General features: G+C 36.3%; 1 protein-coding gene and 1 long non-coding RNA gene across 4 annotated transcripts in view; both read left to right on the forward strand.

Moving 5' to 3' along the window:
- Nucleotides 1–18668, forward strand: part of olfm2a (olfactomedin 2a) — a 225467-nt gene that overhangs the window by 159158 nt on the left and 47641 nt on the right.
- On the forward strand, nt 7968–17850 carry LOC141381299 (uncharacterized). The gene is made up of 4 exons (XR_012401244.1): nt 7968–9253; nt 9333–11501; nt 12572–14820; nt 15913–17850. It is a non-coding gene; the product is annotated as an uncharacterized lncRNA (long non-coding RNA).

Below are 18668 nucleotides of genomic sequence, written 5' to 3' on the forward strand. Positions count from 1 at the left end.
TATAAGTAAACTTAAGTCAATAAAGTTCCTAAAATTTTGATTGATACTCTCTTATATTAAAATTAAATGCTAATTCTCAATTTGAGTTTGAATCAAAGAACTGAACTGGTATTTAATTTAAAAAAAAAAAAAAAAAAAAACATCCCAATTGAGACATGAAGCAAATCCAAAGCTCAGATTAGATGCAAGCAGAAATATTAGAACTATAGAGTATTAAATTTAGTAACACTTTTTTTGATGGTTCATTTGAGTATTAGTAGACTGTCTGCTTAATATTTGTTGATACTGTTCCTTTAACACATTTAACTGACTACAAGAAACTTTGCAAGTACATGTCAACTTACACTAACCCTTACCCCAACCTAATAGTAATCTAGTGAGAATTAGTTGTCATGTAGATGCAATGTAACTTCAATTCATCAAACGAACCATCAAAATAAAGTGTGAGCTCAAATACCGTTAGAAACTGTTGGAGAATGATCCAAAAGTGCTCAAGACATCTATTTATTAAGCTAAAGTGGCACCCGTTGAAGTTTCACTATCGGTAGTCATCATTACCCAAAACACATTAGCATCTGTGAACTCCCACGTATCTCATTTCAGGCAATCACTTTAAAACATTGGCTCACTTCACCTCAAGGAAAAACCAAGGGGAAATTAGCATACGTAAAAACAATCTTCCCCAATCTTCCCCACAGTGAAGGCCTTGGTTTTTAGATTTGATGCATTAGACAGATGTTACTCTCATGCTGGAGTCTAATTTATTCTCTGTGATAAGTGTGAATCCTTCCAAAGCGATCTGGCTTTGTGAAGACTCAAACTCTAATCTCCAAAGCAGCTTGCTCTCAGTCAGAAAGAGAGATGCATCCCTCTGTTCTTGAGATGAGGTGATGATGGTGTGAAATGAGCTACAGAATGGTGGTGTGGTCCGTGAAGCACAGTGACTGATGGACCCGTCGCAGGCCGCAGGGATGTGCTTTCTTCTCTTCAAAGCAACTTGTTTTCCAAGCTGCAGAAAAATTATCTAGGACCTGCATGACGGTCCAGTCTGCAGTCTCATCCCTGCTACACATGTTAAGTGTGCCTTATCCCATCAGCTCTGAGCAGGAATCACAGTGCGCTTCACTTGCTCTTTTTGCCATTCTCAGCTCAGCTGATAATTCAAGCGAACTCGCATGCAAAAAATCATCCCAACACTTAAAAGTGAAGTATGCCATTTCTGCATGATGTATCATAGCAAGTAGGATTTTTCATTTCTTTTTCAAACACCCTTCCCAGCTGAAACCTTGATGTCAAAATGACATCATAAAGTACTTATCAAAATATGCCAAACACTGCAAATGGATTTGTCGTCAACATACTACCTTAATATCAAAATTAATTCAAATTGACATCTAAAATTGGCATCAAATTGATTACAGAACAATTTGAGATGGAAATGTTTGTCAATTTGACATCAAGGTAGTGTTCAGGCATTGTAGGGATACAAAATCCAGTGTTAATTAGGAATTGAAGTTTTCAATAAAACATTTTGTGTGATTATTTTGGAATTATAATGGCATCAATATGTGGATGTTAAGTAGACATCAAAAGTTTTGACATCAAAATGAATAGCATTTTTGAGATGTTTTTGGCGCCATGCTTGAAGACACCCATCTTTTTTGTAACTAAATAAAATAGAAGAAAAATATAGGCAAAGTTGAAGGAAGTGGTCCCTATTTATTTGAAATGTAATTTTAGAACAGAAAATCTACCCAACCAAATTTCTAGGAAAACATTTGGATGTCTACAGTTTCATTCTACCTTCAAGCTTTGTTTCTTATTAGTTTTCGATGTATTTATTTATTTATTTATAAAAAAAAAAAAAAAATGGATCAGAGGTGCGCTTCCCAAGCAACGACATAACTTGTGGCTGAACTATCATGGTACAATGCATAGTTTGGGAAAAGAATGATGTAGTGACGAGTGTTTTTCAAATCGGCAGTTGCTCTGTCGCAGATCTTTTGTTTGAACCACTTTAGTTATAACATAAAACGTCCACAGTGACGCTCTTAACAGGGTGGAGTATCAACTTCTTTAGAGAAAATTCCCATAACTGTTTTCGTGCAAACGCAAAACCACTTACAAAAAGCTAACACATAATCTAATCTCATATATAAATAATCGTGTTAATGATTTAAATTATTATAATATATATAAATTAGTGGGCTATTTATTATGAAAAAAATCATATATATATATATATATATATATATATATATATATATATATATATATATATATTTTTTTTTTTTTTTTTTTTTTTAAGGAGTGTTTTGTTTTTTATGACAACTTTTACAATTTTGATACATTCAAACAACTGCAGAAATGTTTTTTAGGCCCAATACAGTACATAAAATGTCAGTCTTAATAAATAGCCTATGCTACTATAAATTAAAACCAATAGCATACGCTATATTTTGTTTTCACAAGCTTTGGAGACGTAACATATATTCTATTCACCATGGGTCACCTATCGCTTTTGTCATGAGCCATGGCTGCGTTTAAAATGGCATAAATGATTTCAAAGTGCAATTGTTAATATGAATATAGCTCAAACGGAACTCTAGAAAACACTTTGAAAGCAAATTGCAGATAAAAGAGATGACTTTAAAGTTTGTTTTTTTTGTTTTTTTTAATCATTCTGAGTTTAAATGTTGGAACGTTCTAAGCGAATGGAGCATAGGGGGGATAACTGAGAATAGAACAAAGCCAGGAACTATGCTTCTAACTATAGCTCTAGAGGTGTAATTGCAAGCGTACAAATTTGCAATAGAGTTTGCAAATGTTCGTGAGAATTATAGATTTGGCATATGCCAAGCTATGTTTTTAATGACAGAACTTGTGACCTTTAGTTGGCTAAGTTTTTGAAAACGCACCCCAGTCTAGTTCTGTAGAGCTAATATGCTAAAGTTATCTTGTCAATGTTTGCTTTATAAGTAAACATAAGTCCTAAAAGTTGTAATTCTCAATCACAAGTGTTAATTAACATACGTTTGAATCAAATAGCTGAAATGTCAAATTCATTTGCATTTTTGACGCGTTTTTGAGGCCATGCTTGATGTCGGTTATCATATTTTTTGCACAGTCCCACATCTATCTCATTATTCTGACATCCAAAATCAAGCCACTGGTTAGACACAGAGCTGAAATGCTAAACAGAAGATTTATTTTCTTAGAGCATATGGTTATAAATACCTTTTTAGCAATACATTCAAAATGAACATAGGCCTACACACTGCTACGAGTCACATTTTACTGAATGCCTATTGACCTTTTCCCTCTCACCAAGAAAACAAACAAACACAAAAACTGTCAGATGTGAGCAAACTGCATAGAGATATCTTTGTACCTTAGGGCATATTACAGAACATTTCCTATCTTAGGTCTTTACAAAAATATGATATGTTAAATGAAGTTTTTTGTCAAAATAACATAAATTTGATAACTGGATAAATAGTACATTATATTACCTGTAATTGGGTAATTTTAAATTGTGTCATCAAGTTCGACAATCCCCTATTGAGTGTGTTAGCAAGCAACCATCAATGCACAAACTGCTATTGAGTTAGCCTAAACAAAATCAATAAACAAAATGAGCGAGCTTTTAGAAAAAGCAAATGTGACATTTTTGCAATATAAGCTATTTCGCTTTAAAAATCCCTTTTTTGCAAAAAAATAAATAAATAAATAAATAAAAATAGTCACTTGCACTCTAGTTGGTAATGCTCCATGACACTTTGTACAGTAGGTCTCTGTAATGCTGGTTGTAGCTGCTGTGCCAACTGTAATATCATGTTGTGCGGCAGTCTGTAATTACTGGTGTTTTGACATGGGAATGTAACATCTTCAGAGTCCTCCAAGCCTCTTTCTACCATTGAACATCTTTGTTCTTTATTTCAAACATAAACATCATATTTTTTTCATTAGCTTTTGAAGTTAGGAGAGCTGTCAGGTTGCCGTAAAAAGATAGTTTGTCGACATTTTGTCAAGTTAGCATGTTTCTGTAAGTTATATAGTTAGGATTAGATAACACATTTAAGAAATGCAGTTCTATAATAGCTTTTGTCTTAAATGTTGTCTTAACTGAAATTACCATGGTACCAAACAAATAGGATATGATTTAAAGGTCCCATGAATTGCTTTGAAATGCACATTTTTATTCAATCTTTGATATACAGTAATCTCAACTGAAACATTCAACAGAGTCTCATTCTAAAAACGTAGCTCCATATACATTTCTGGAGATCATAAATTATGTATCCAGAAGTACGTATGGTTGCACTTCGTCTTTAAAATGAACATTACGGGTATAGCGCTGTTCCTTTTTACCAGCTGGCTGCTTACCTCCATGTGAATGGCTCCACATTGGATCAGCCGGTGCCGGATTTTTGTGAAAATAGCAGGCATGAATGGCACTTGCAAGAGAAATTTGTATGAAATTTAAAAGAGCAAACACAGCGGCCTATAGTAGATTCACGAAAATAAAAACTGCAAAAAATAGCTCCTGGGATGTATTTGGCTCTTTCCAGGAATGTATATATCGGTATGTTTTCAGAATGAGCCTGGTTTGGAAACATGAAGAGATGGAGAGAAAAAGTGTAGCTCCTCCTCTTTTTAAACAGCCAATAGCATCTTGCTTTTTCATCAATCTGCCAGTCAGAGTGGTTGAGCTTAAATGCATCAAATGTGAGCATCTTGAAGGGGGCGTGGCATGTCAAACATTTGATTGGTCATGATTTTGAGAAACAAAAGTATGAGATCAAGTGAAAAAAAAAAAACGTTGATCCATTTAGGCGGGAGTAACCATGTTGTTTACATCAGATGTATATCTTCTAAATTTAGATTTTGCCACTGTTTTGGAGCCCCCTGGCTTATAGATATCCTACAAGCTAACAATACTGATACTAACATCTAAACAACATTATTTTAATTCCATGGTGCCTTTTAATGAAAGAATCTTTCTGTAATGTGCTCCTAATCTGCAATTGCAATCCAGCAATCCATCATGACAACAGACAAAAACTGTTATGAATGTTTACTTGTAGAGTATATTTGAGACTAGACTGTAGACTAAATAGATTTGACTAACACTGTTAGAATGAATGTATTTGCTTTGCATGACACATTGACATTAAAGTGCAGCAGTGTTCTCAATTCCGGTGTTTGGACCACCCTGTCCTGCACATTTTGTATGTCTTCCTTCATAACACACCTGATTCAGATCATTAGCTTGTTAACAGGGAGATCCATGAACTGATCATTGTACCATTTAAAAGAGAGATACAAAATGTGCAGGGCTGGGGGGCCAGAGGACCAGAACTGTGAACCACTGCAGTATTTGGGCTTCATCTTAAACATTATAGGCCCTAACATACACCCGGCACAATAAGGCTTAAGACATGTTTGGTGTGATTTTTATCGCTATTTTCAGACCAGTGCAACTCTAATTTTCATGTTTTGCACCACCTTGTTTAAATAGCAAATCCATTTATTATTATTATTTGTATTATTTATTATGTGCATATTTATATTTCTTTTAATAATAATAATAATATGTATCATCATATGGGGCATAAGAATAGGACGTGTGTTTGCATATAACTTGACCACACTTTGTTATTAATAGTTATTTATTCGTTTGCTGGAAATTATAACTGAATTTAGAAATAGTCTTAAAACAAATCTTTGCGCTTAACAAACAAAATTAAATATGTAGGCTGATGGATGTCTTCAGTGGAGTGCATGCAACACTGTGTTCTTACTCCACGAAAGTAAAGGAGTAAAGAGTAAAAGTAAAGTAAAGAGAAAGAGAACGAATGGCGGAGGCTCGTTCTTTATTCTCTCGCTGCAGATGGTCTTTTTAACAGTTTTCTTGCTAGCGAAGCGTTCAATTTTTCAACTTACAAAATCCGCCATGTAAATAGCACCATGGTGCAACACAGCTGACTCTTAAAGGGAATGGGAGATGAGACTCTGATTGGTTTAATGCACGTTATGTTTAAAACACACAGATAACTCACTAAGAGAATAAGCACAACCCTGTTAGACCATGCGCCAGTGCGCAGAAAGTGTATTTTTCCATTCTTAGAATAGGAAAAGTAGATTTGGACATGCCCTTAATGCTGTTGCGCCATGCAAAAATAGCCCTATAATTAGTTTCAAAGAACTAATAGAGCAAAGATTACCTCATTGTCATCTCAACATCATTTTACCGGACATATAAAATTCAGTCTAAAGACTATTGGATATTATAGACAAGAACTCAGGATTTTATTTATAAAAATGTGTTAAAATCTACTCATTACTTTGCTGTATAGCTCATTTTAAATCTACTAAAAATGCTAAGAGCACAATGAGCAAAAATTACTTGCAATTTCTGGTAACACTTTAATTTAAGTGCGATTTCACACCATTTACTTTCTACCCTAATACCTGTCTGTTATTAAGATATGAACTGCTTATTAGCACTTATAAATTATGATCTTTTTTTACATCTCTAGTCGTACTCAGTGCCTAAACTCACCTATTACCTTACTAACCATTAACATATAGTTAATTAGTAGTTTATTGAGCTAAATTCTTAGTTAATAGTTAATTAATAGCATAAATTGTACATTACATCAAGGTGTGACCCAATTTCTTTATATTTGACAGTTAAATTACACCTTCATGGACTAAAATCTGCTCTAAAATATCCTTTTATTCCTACCTGTACCTGTCTAAAAGTAATTTCTGATACTGACAATATATAAAGTATCAGGAAGATAAATATTATGCAGGTTTTTTCACACGTCAATGTCCAGAACTAAACAGGAGCGTGTATACAGGAATGTCTGGCTAAAAGAAATTTCTTGTTGCATGTGCGTGTGTAGGTGGAAGTGGCAAATCCCGCTGGTTCAGGGGTGAGTCTGACACACACTGTCTCCTCGATTATGAGCAATAAATGAGAGGCGAGTGAGAAGCCGTAGGACAATTTGCAGCAAACGTGTAATGAACACAAACACTTAACGAAGCCACATGCCCATGTGACCGCTGCTTGTTGTTTTCACGGGACCTAAAAAAACAACAACATGCAAACCACTATGCATAAATGAGCAACAGAAACAACACCCTGCTATAATCTCTACTGACTGGAAACATGGAGCTTTGGAATATGTTTTTTTTTTTTTTCTTTGGTGCAGCTCAGATCTGTCGCTGATACACAGCTCTGGCCAGCTGTTGCTGCCCACTAGGGATCTCTAAACCAGAAAGTGAGGTTGAGCCATTTTGGTTGCTGTCATCAACACACAAACACAAACATATGACAATATTGAGATTTATAGCCTTGTTGGGGCATCTAATCAGACTCATTGCTGTCTTGTAGATGCTGATGCTGTCTGAAGCGTGTCTCGGTATGGCTTTATAATAACTGCAAACTATGAATCATTTATTAGGCATTAGCAAATAGTTTGTTCCTCATTTTGTTAAGCAGTAACTCTATATTTAAAGACGAAAGCAGTTTATGAATGCTGCTACATATGCTGTATTCTTGATTTATTTGCACATATATTATCATTATTCAAAGTATTTTCATACTTTGTTGATGATTCATTTTTCATTACGATTACATTATTTACAATCCAGTCATTGAATGGTCCCTTGAAGTGCTTTGAAATATGCATTTATTTATTCAATGCTTGACATAATGTCAACCGAAACATGAAGAGAGGGCGGGACATCGTGTAGCTCCTCCCCTTCACAGGGTTCATACACATTTTTACTACTAAAATTCCATGATTTTCCCAGGACAATTTTTAGGACCTAATTTTTTATGTAATGCCTACGTATACATGCTAAATCAAAAATCACTTTTATTTATTTATTTATTTATTTATTTATTTATTTATTTATTATAAACAACGTTTAAATTTATGACAGCACAACTTCTCCAGGGCTGAAAAATGCCATGACTAAATTCCTTGACTCTTCCGGGATTTACATGACTGTATGAACCCTGCCTTTACAAAAAAAAACAAAAAAAAAACAATAGCATTTTGTTTTATCACCACTCTGCCAGTGAGAGTGGTTGAGCTCAAGCTCATCAGATGAAAAGCAAATGAGAAACATCTTAAGTGGGGAGGGACATGACAGATACTAGAGAGCATTTGATTGGTTATGATTTGATGAGAAACTGAAGGTGACATGAATAAAACTGTTCCTCCATTTAGGGGGAAGTGACAAACTACAAGCTTTACATGTTTATATCAGTTTTAAATCTTCTAAACGCTAGTTTTGTCACTGTTTTGGAGCACACTAGATTATAGTTCTCTAAAAAACCAACACAATCTCACAGCAATAAAAACTTACAGTACTGATATTTTAATACTATAATACTTTATTTTAATTTCATGGCACCTTTAAAGTAGTTTTTGGTTTTTAGGATAATTCAGAAGAAGTGTGGATTTTAAACTATTTAGTGTTAACAGTTTCTCTGCATGCTAATAAAAGCATTATTAACACAAATTCAGTTTTGTGAGCTTGTCTATGGCAAGGACTATTATGCTGCCTAAATCCCTTATGAATTACAATTAAAAAGCTTGGTATGAAATGAAAAATAAATCTTTGCCATTTTATTTCAAATTAAATCACTGTACAGTTTCATCATTTCTGAACAACACTGAAATATTTGAAAATATGAAATATTTGAAATATGTGTACTGTACAAAGAAAATATATTATAACACTCCTGTTATTCATCAATGTTTAAACCATAATTGTATGTTTAGATAGGACTGCAGATATTTGTGTGTAATTTGATTTGGTTGTACAATTTAATTTTATTATCTTGAAATTTATTTTTTTTTTTGTTCATTTGCTTTTTTGTTTAAAACATAAATGAGCTTTTAATTATCATTTATACAGAATTATAATTTACAAAGTTTAAATAATCCTCACAAGCTCATCTGTAATTTTTTGTGTTATAATCAATTACAGAGTAACTGTTATTACATAAAACATGATGTACACTAGCGGACATCTTGTCCTCATCTCACCCCAAACATGCTCAATAATGTTCATGTCTGGTGACTGGGCTGACCAATCCTGGAGCACCTTGACATTCTTCGCTTGCTGGAACTTTGATTTGGAGGCTGAAGTATGAGAATGGGTGCTAGAGAATTTGCCCTCTTTTGTGGTTTGTAATGTAATGGCCAGCAAAAATGGAAAAATCATGGTTTGGGGTCACATTCAGTATGCGGGCATGTAAGAGATCTGCAGAGTGGATCGCAACATCTACAGCCTGAGGTATCAAGACTCAGGCTGTAGATGTTGCCATCCACTCTGCAGATCTCTTACATGCCCCCATACTGAATGTGACCCCAAACCATGATTTTTCCTTCACCAAACTTGACTGAGATCTTTGAGAATCTCGGCTCCATGTGGGTTCCAGTTGGTTTTCTGCAGTATTTTTGATGATTGGGATGCAGTTCAACAGATGATTCATCGGAAAAATCTACCTTCTGTCATTTTCCCAATGATCAACTAGAAGTCAAGTTATTATTTGTTGCTCGTACAACTAGGATCAATGACAAGACTTTTATCAGGTAGTTTATACATCATTCATTCTATATGATCTTTAAAACCACCAATAAACAACTGGTTTGTAAAAAAATAAAATAAATAAATTATCGTTAACAAATTATGAATCATTACAATCATTAAGCATATTATATATGTGTTCAAAAGTCAATAACACGGCATGTATAGCTTTGTTAATAAACCAATTACTAATGACTATTAATAAAGAGTTAATGCTTGAACTACTTGCAAATGCTTAAAAAAACAACTAATAATGTGCAATGTGTATTATAAAGTGTTATCTATGTGTCTACATTTGTAGATATAGTATTTATCATATAAAAAATAAGCACATTTTGTTTCCTTGACCCCAAGCATGACATTGCAAATGTTTAATTTGAATATAGTCAGTGTTTTTGCTAGGCCACAGATTTGATTTGGAGTGCTCTTAAAAGCATAAAATGGACCTTAAGATGCTTTCTCCCACTTTTCTCCCCACTCTGCTGCTTTTGTGTAATAGCTCGGGATAGCTGCTAGAGAAAATTTCGGGACTGTTTTTTGTTTTGGTGAATCAGCCAATCAGTGCTATCAGGACATAATTTTGCTGCAGCCTGAGTGATTATTCACATGCTAATCACATCTTATTTCTGAGCAGCTAGGGCACACTGTTTTTTAACTAAAAACTGAAACATTTGGCACAGTAAGTGCTTTAACTGTTCATTGACTGAAAGCACAAACGTTTTTGGTTTCAAAGTGCACATTTCTTTTTAAACAACATTGTTAGTTTTAGTTTACACTACAAAAATGGCAGTTTGTGACATCATGATGTTATAATTATGCACATTATGTGTTCAGTCTGTTTGTTTGTGTGAGTAAATGACAAGCAAAACAAAAAATGGCAAACCACAAAACACTGTAAAATGCTGAGTTACACACAATTACTTTATGTTGTCCCAACACAAAATAAGGGATTTTTTAGATTAATTGTTTTTACACATTTAAGTGGATATAACCTAAAACAATTAACCTGACCCCCCAAATATTCATTCATTCATTCATGCATTTTTATGTCGGCTTAGTCCCTTTATTAATACTGGGTCACCACAGCGGAGTGAACCGCTAACTTATCCAACAAGTTTTTACAAAGCGGATGACCTTCCAGCCGCAACCCATCTCTGGGAAACATCCGCACACACATTCACACACACACACTGCGGCCAATTTAGCCTACCCAGTTTACCTGTACCGCATGTCTTTGGACTGTAAAGGAACCCGGAGGAAACCCAAGCGAAGGCAGGGAGAACCTTGCAAACTCCACACAGAAACGTAAACTGAGCCGAGATTCGAACCAGCGACCCAACGACCTTCTTCCTGTGAGGCGACAGCACTACCTACTGAGCCATTGCCTCGCCCACAATTCATTAATTCATTCAGATAATTCATTTTACTTAAGTAGATTGAATAATCAGCAAAAATCCTGTTTTGAGTGAACTGTGTTTGTGAGGCATTGCCAGTTACTGACCTAGTTTGCTTAAAGGATTAGATCGCCCCTAAATGAAACTTATTGTTTTATCACTCACCCTTGTGTCATTTCTCAATATACTAAGACCTTTGTTCATTTCTGGAATACTCATTGAAATATTTTAGATGAAATCAGAGAGCTCTCTTGACCCTTTATTACACCATTTAAGTCGTTATGTAATGATATACTCAAGTTACTATTGGACAACTGCACTTCATATGATTAAATTCATCATATTGCTTATAACAAAGCAAATCAAAAGTTCTCCATTTACACACTCATATTGTGCATGTCACATGCATCTGATCATCCATGTTTATGCACTTTCTAGATCTGTGATGAAAGAAAGTTATGGTATCGCTTCAGAAGACCTAGATCTGGGGTCTGTTCTTCGTACCTCGCTTAAATGATCTAAGATGATTTGGCAGATCCTGGATCTTTTAATCTTGATAACTGATCTCTCGCTAATTTGGTTCTTCAAACAAGTTCGTGAATCAGATTAGAATGTCTGGGTAAACTGATCTGAGATCGCTGCGTGTGTTGTGAAGGACAGATCTATCGATCCTCGAAATCATGATCAGCAATGCAACGATTGGCTGACGGCACATCAGCGTAATGACATCATCTGATTATCATTCAATTATCCATGTGAGCAAAATTACATCAAATTAGCAGAAACGGTTTGTTAAATATGACACGCAATAACTTTCCACATTTGTTGTGAGCTGCAGGCTTTACACTTTCTTGTGTCAAGAGTATTCATCATGTATTTCAGTGAATATCAGTGTATTTAGTTCTAAATTTAGAAAATATTGTCTATATTATAGTAGCCGTTTTTTAATCAGTGTAAAGAATAACTGGTTGTTTACAAAAGCATTTTGATATTGGTAAAGGCGTCTGCAACTTTTGTGAAGCTTCAAATCACTATTAACTATCAAAACATGTTTATGACTGCATAAATGTATTATTGGTTTAAAAAAAGTCACTTATTCTGCATTTCTATCATACACAATTTGTACTAAAGCGATCTAAAAAGTTCATATCAATAAGTTTTCTCTTTGCACCAGATGGCAGTCTTTGTACTTTCATTTCGATGGTGCAGATTGCATAAGTTTTATTATTATGTATAACTTTATTTATTTTTTTAATGACTATAACTTTATATATAGTTTAAAAATATGTACCATTTTCCCAAGTGTATATAACCACTACTGTAAGAAAATTTCAGAATTCAGAACATACTTTCTGTATTATCTTTGCTTGAACTGAGCTGATCTAATCCTGTTTATATGAATTGAACCTGCTCCCGATCAGGTTTGACCTGGCAGAACTGTTGCTATGACAAAAACTCTTGGATCAGCTTTGAAGAACGAAACGATCCTGGATCGTGTCAAATCGTCAATATCCAAATCCAGCTAATTGAGTAATCCACGTACGAAGAACGGACCCCAGGATTAGACCCCTGGACTGATTGTTTTCAAGGAGGTTTTATAAACACATTTTGAGAGAAGCACGTGATATGATTGATTGCAGCTGTTCATCAATAAAGCTGAGGTCACACTTGACTTTTCTCCCAATAGACTTCCATTCATGCGCACGCTAATGTTTCAGACCGTAAACGCAGGGTCATGCGGTCAAGTTTCGAAGGTTGCAAAGTTCAAGCTTGTTGAACTCTGACCTGCGAAATCGCATCACTTGACTGCATGAGATCGATCGAGGGTCAAAATATGACATCTTTGGACAGACATTTAAATCATGGAGCAATCGCATGCTTTTTTAAATGTTTAATCATCTTGTTTAGTCCCGCCCCTTTTCACAGCGCCGCATGACAGTATATCGCATGCTCAAACATAAATGTGACCACAACTTTATCTTCATTTTGAAGAAACCCCCATCCACCCCATCTCCCTCTTTACCAGGGGCAGCTCTCAAGGCCTAATTGATCTCGGACCCTTTGTCATGCTTTATGATCAGGCGGGAGCCCTGGGTTCAAGTATCTCCAAGCGCAGGGTTATCTTGCAGGACAGCATGCCTGTAACAATCATCAGCGATCTAGTGACACACACATCACAAACTACCACTACAAAATGCATTGCACCAATCAACACCTGCTGCAGCTGACCATCATCCGGACACTCACAGACACACACAGCTGCAGTGCATTCCACTTAATTACCTGGACTATATATTTCAGTTTGTCTTCCACTATTTTGGTCTTTTATTATTTAATTACTCCTACGATGGCTGTGTGTTCCCTAGTATGTTCTATTTTTTTTTTTTTTTTCTGGTTTGTTTATTAATTATATTTTAAATGCCACATTTGAATCCTGATCTTGGACAACATGTTGACTCGTAACAGATCTGTAACATTCAGATTGTTACAATGCCAAATCTGCAAAATAAATCAAGCAATAGCTGGGTTTGATCTCTTGAATTGTGCTTTTATGACCTGTCATTGAATCTTTTATGCATTAGAGGAATGGATTTCAAATGTAAGAACAAAACTAACACTGTCTGTGTTTGGAAAATAATCAAAAATTGTAAAGGTTTAAAACAACATGACGCTGATTACACAATGGCAGAATGTACTATATCTTATTTTACAGTATAAGCTGCCTCTTGGATATAACTAAGTCTATCTTGGGAACCATATTTTTCACATAAGCTATGCATTTCTTCACATTTTATATGATCATTTTCAAAACCACAAAGGTAACTGTTTACATTTTGTTTCCATTTTTTGGTACATCCATTGCCTTGTAAATGTACCGCACTATAATAAACATCATTTAGATGAATAGGAATACTAACTTTCTCAGGTGCGACACTGTAGCTCAGTGTTTAGCACTGTCCCCTTACAGCAAGAAAGTCGCTGATTTGAATACCAGCTAGGTCAGTTAGCATTTCTGTGTGGAGTTTGCATGTTCTCCCCTTGTTCGCATGGGTTTCCTTTGGGTGCTCTGGTTTACCGCATACGTCTAAAGACATGCGTTATAGGTAAATTAAGTAAAGTAAATTGGCCATAGTGCACTGTATATGTGTGCATGTGAGAGTGTATGGGTGTTTCCCAGTACTGGGTTGCTGGGCAAACATATGCTGGATAAGATGGTGGTTCCTCCCGCTGTGGCGACCCTAGATTAATAAAGGAACTGAGACGAAGGAAAATGAATAAATAAATAACTTTCCCTGTCTAATATAAGCCTTGTGGTTGGACCACAGAAAGATGCAGCTCAACAGGAAACCACTCATGATGTCTTTGACCACAGGCTGAAAAGATTCACATTAATATTAATACTGCTATATTTATGAAATCGTATAACATTGTAATGCGAGACGCAGCCAGGCCAGATCCAAGAAAGCAAGTCTTCAAAGTGGATGCACTTCAAACTTCTCTGTCAGACTGGTAACATTATCAGTACCGCACTCAAAACCAATGTCTGTCTGGATTCTTTCTTTTCGAAGACAAAAACAGGGCACTCTTTAAGCAGGAAATTAAGCTTTTAAATGCTCTCAGAGGGCAAACAGAATAATATTGATCTCAATAGCATTATGCTGCTTTATTTGTGTGGCTTTAAGCTTAGAGAGGGAGCTTTGGCAAATGTGTTTTTAGGCTCGTTCTGAAAAAGTAGCCCTAACTATGTTTCTGAAGATTGCAAATTATGTAGCCAAAGCTATGTATGGCTGCCTTTTGTCTTTAAAGGGCCATGACACCCCCCACTTTCGGTTAAAGTCTACTTCAGAATTTTTTCAAAAGATGCATGATTAATGGGCGTGGAGCTCCGCGAGAATAGGGCAGGAGTGGGCGTGGCCAGCAGGGGAGAACGTGAGCGAACAACTGTTGTAGTAAATTAGCTCACAAAATGAGACAAACCGTGAGGAGACGCATGAGTTTATAGTTTACAAAGTTAAAACTTAAAGAAATGAACAGTGATTTAATGCCTTGCTACATTTATTATTCGTAATTTCATATACACATAACCACAATTTATATCATTATAAAGATGTGTTCATGTAAACACTATAAATGAGGACTTCTTCCTCAATTCCCGTATCCAGCAGACTCAGTGCAGTAGGTCTCCTGATCTGTCTATTTTAACCTGGTGGTAATCTGGAGGATTTAGGCAAACACAGCAGCATAGTGATGTGTCAGAAGGTGAACGAACTCCTGATAAAAGACAGCATCCGCTATTCTCTAATTCTTGTGCTGCTCTCCCGACAAAAATACTTGCAGCACACACACAGCTTTGCTGTATGATCTGCCCTGACAAGATCGCGGGGGAAAACATGCAACAAACCCCGTGGATCATGGAAACAAACGCATATGAGCCTTCATGAATGGCTAAATACTGTGGCGTGTCTCACAGCTCAGGCTTGACTCTGGCAGGTCTGGCAGGTCTCATGAATAATTAAGCAGCCGGCTCTTCTCATAGGATAAGAAAACTCCGATATGAATAATAATGAGAAACCGACGCGTCATCATTGCACACTTGCAGTACTGCGCCGATTTTGATCCCGCCCCAAAAATCATTTTAAACCCGCAAGTTGAAATTGGCTGACAAAAGCTCAAAATTATCCAGTTTTCCCCACAATTAAAGCTGATTGGTGCTAACATTGTCTTAACTGATGCTTAACACACACAAATCTGTTAATATTAAAAAAAAAGTTCTCCAGTGTGTCCTGAACCTTTAAAAAGAATGCTACAGGGTGGTATGACACCGTTCTTTTTCTCACTTACCAGCTGACAGCTTACCTCAATATGGACCGTTTTTTCCGCTGTTAACCAGTTTGTCCAGTAGCTTTACACGTATGTCGATGGGCTTGATATGCAGAGCGGGGTTGACCATGACAACGGGAACGGTTCTATAAAGCGGGTCAATAATAGAAGTAATAAAATAAATAACAGGATGAGAATGTGGTAAAATCTGAAAACGTGGTAAAAAACGGTGCTTTTTTCACTGGATTGCTTTTTAAAACACTGCAGATGAATTTAGGCAAGTGGGTGGGCGGGTCAATCTGTTATTTTTAAAAGATACTATTGGTTGGATTAAGAATAGATAGAGGGTGGGATGGTTGATCAGTTGGTCAGTCAGTAAGTCAACAGCGGCCTCTGGTGGATTTACGTAAAAACAACAGGGACGAAAGGTACTCATGAAAGAAATTTGAGATCTGAAAAAGCGTACACATCGGCCTCCCGAAAACAAAGACTGCAAAATTAAAAAAAAATTAAAATAAAAAAATGTGCCTTCTGGAACCTATTTTGCTTTCTCCAGAAATGCATACAAGGGTACATTTTCAAAATGAGCCTGGGTTGATATTTGCATCAGCATCTGTGGTTAACATGGATGCTGGATCTTTAAAGTTGTTCAAGGGTGTTATGGTGGTAGTGCCCGGAGCCGCAACATAAGCTCACATCCATGTTTAGAGTGGGAACAGATGCCAATGTTTGGGTTCAGGGCGGTATATAATCACAAAACTGGGAAAAAAAATGGCCATATGTGTGTTGATGAAAAAAAAAGAAAGAGAGAGTGGGCTAAAAGAAGGGTCAGAAGAACAAAAAATCACCAAAGGACATCTAAGGAGAAAAATAAGGCAATTTTCTCTCTGCTTGTTACTGTGGAAACCCGGGTTCACAGAGCACCAATAAAGGTCTTTCTGCTGAAAACAACTCACGGCCATTTCCCACACGCTTCTTATGAATGTTCTAATAGACTTCATGTCACTTTCGTGAAATGGAGACTACAGATTTACGATCTCATTTAAGTTCTGACTTACAGTGGCCGAAGCAGAGATCAGCCTAATGAAAATCACCCAGGGTTCAATCCCTCAGCACCTTTCGGGCCAAACGTGCCACTGTAATTGGTTAATCCTCTCCGTAGTGTGTTAATACCATCCTCAAAGTAAAGGTCAGCTGGAGAGCCTGAGCTGAAAGAGGAAGCGTAGAAACGGGAGGTTGGGTGACCCCAACTTCCTGCCACTGGTGCCTATTGATCACCTTCCGTTTTCGCAATTGGATGTCGACACCTAGGGTAGCTTCTTCTCAGTAGGGTGCGTGGGGGATGTGTGTGATGGAGTCGGGGATGAAGATCAGACTGCGGGATGGAGGCTGGTAAAGGTCGAGCGTTGTGGGGCTCACAGTGAGGGCTGGGCCTGTAATAGAGCTGGTGTCAGGCTTTGGCAGCGGTTCGGCTGAGTAAGAACCTGCCACTCGGAGTCTGAAATTAGACCTCGGCATCTTCCCCCTCAGCAGCTCTCTGCTGTCACTCTTTCTCTCATTCTCTGGTGTTTTTTTCCCTCCCGCTCACACAAACACTAGCTGAAGCATCTTGTTATCGGTTGCCCTCACGCCAGGTTGTTCAGGATACCTCGGTTAGGCTATTGGTGGCTTTTTCCATGTCTTTTACTTGACATTTTTGTGTGTCCAGGACAAAGTTGGTGTGTGTTAAGTGAGCCTGCACCAGTGGGACATCAGTTTGGGCTCTCGACTTGCTGATTATTGCTCTTTGGAGCCTATTACACCATTTAGCCATGATGTCATCCCTGATGAGCGAAATGTGCCAGATTGATTTCTGATCCCTCAGTGCTGCTGTGATCCCTGTAATGGCTCAGAGCTCAACACACATTTAGGCTCTCACATAGCGTCCTAGGCTTTCCAGTGATGAGTAACCTTTGAGTCTGGAATTACCTTTTCAGCTTTATATTTGTTAACATGCTTCCAGATGCTATCCGCGCTGCTGAAAAGGATTTAAAGATGAATATGTAATTATGTGCTGAGCTCTTTACTCTCAATAACAAAATAGGTACAGGAAAAATCAATGACCTTAGTGATGTGCATATATTTGCTCAAGCTCTTCGGTTCACTGGCATCAAGTCAGCAGATGATGTAATTAAATTATGGATAACAATTTACTTGAAGTTTGTTTATAAGACTTTTTTTAAAAATCATAACCTGACATGTCATAAATATTAAGATAGTATGCCAGCTTACAGTATGTTGTTAAGTGTCATTAGCTCAGTTATGTCGTTTTAGCTGTTGGTGCTGTTTTATTTTCATCCACTCTGGGTGATTTTGGGTCTTAATTTGGTCATAGCTTTTTCTGTGTTTCAGCTAGCAGAATGATTTTTGGTGACAAATCTTATTTTGACACATATTTTGAGAAAATGCTTGATTTATTAATGCCTACCCCACCTATACAAACCTAAAACCAGCCTATTTGTGGTGTAAAATCTCCCATTGGGAGGTCTGCAGGCTGAATCGATACCTACTTGGCATTATTAACTCTGGCCAAACTCAAACTTGTGACAAAGTTAATCATAAAGTTAGTCAATCAGCTAGTCAAACGTGAAAAAAAATAAAATAAAATAAATAAATAAATAAACATTTTAAATAACATTCAAAGCCATTTTATTTTATTTTTATTATTATTATTATTTTTACAGCAATGCTTTCTAGTCGATTGTTAAATATAACAAATGATATGTTATTTGAATGAAAATCTAATGAGGTAATTCTTGTAATAAAAAAAAATTGCAATTATAGTTTAGTCTCTAC

This window comes from Danio rerio, chromosome 3 (genome assembly GCF_049306965.1).
Source record: "Danio rerio strain Tuebingen ecotype United States chromosome 3, GRCz12tu, whole genome shotgun sequence".
NCBI lineage: Eukaryota > Metazoa > Chordata > Actinopteri > Cypriniformes > Danionidae > Danio > Danio rerio.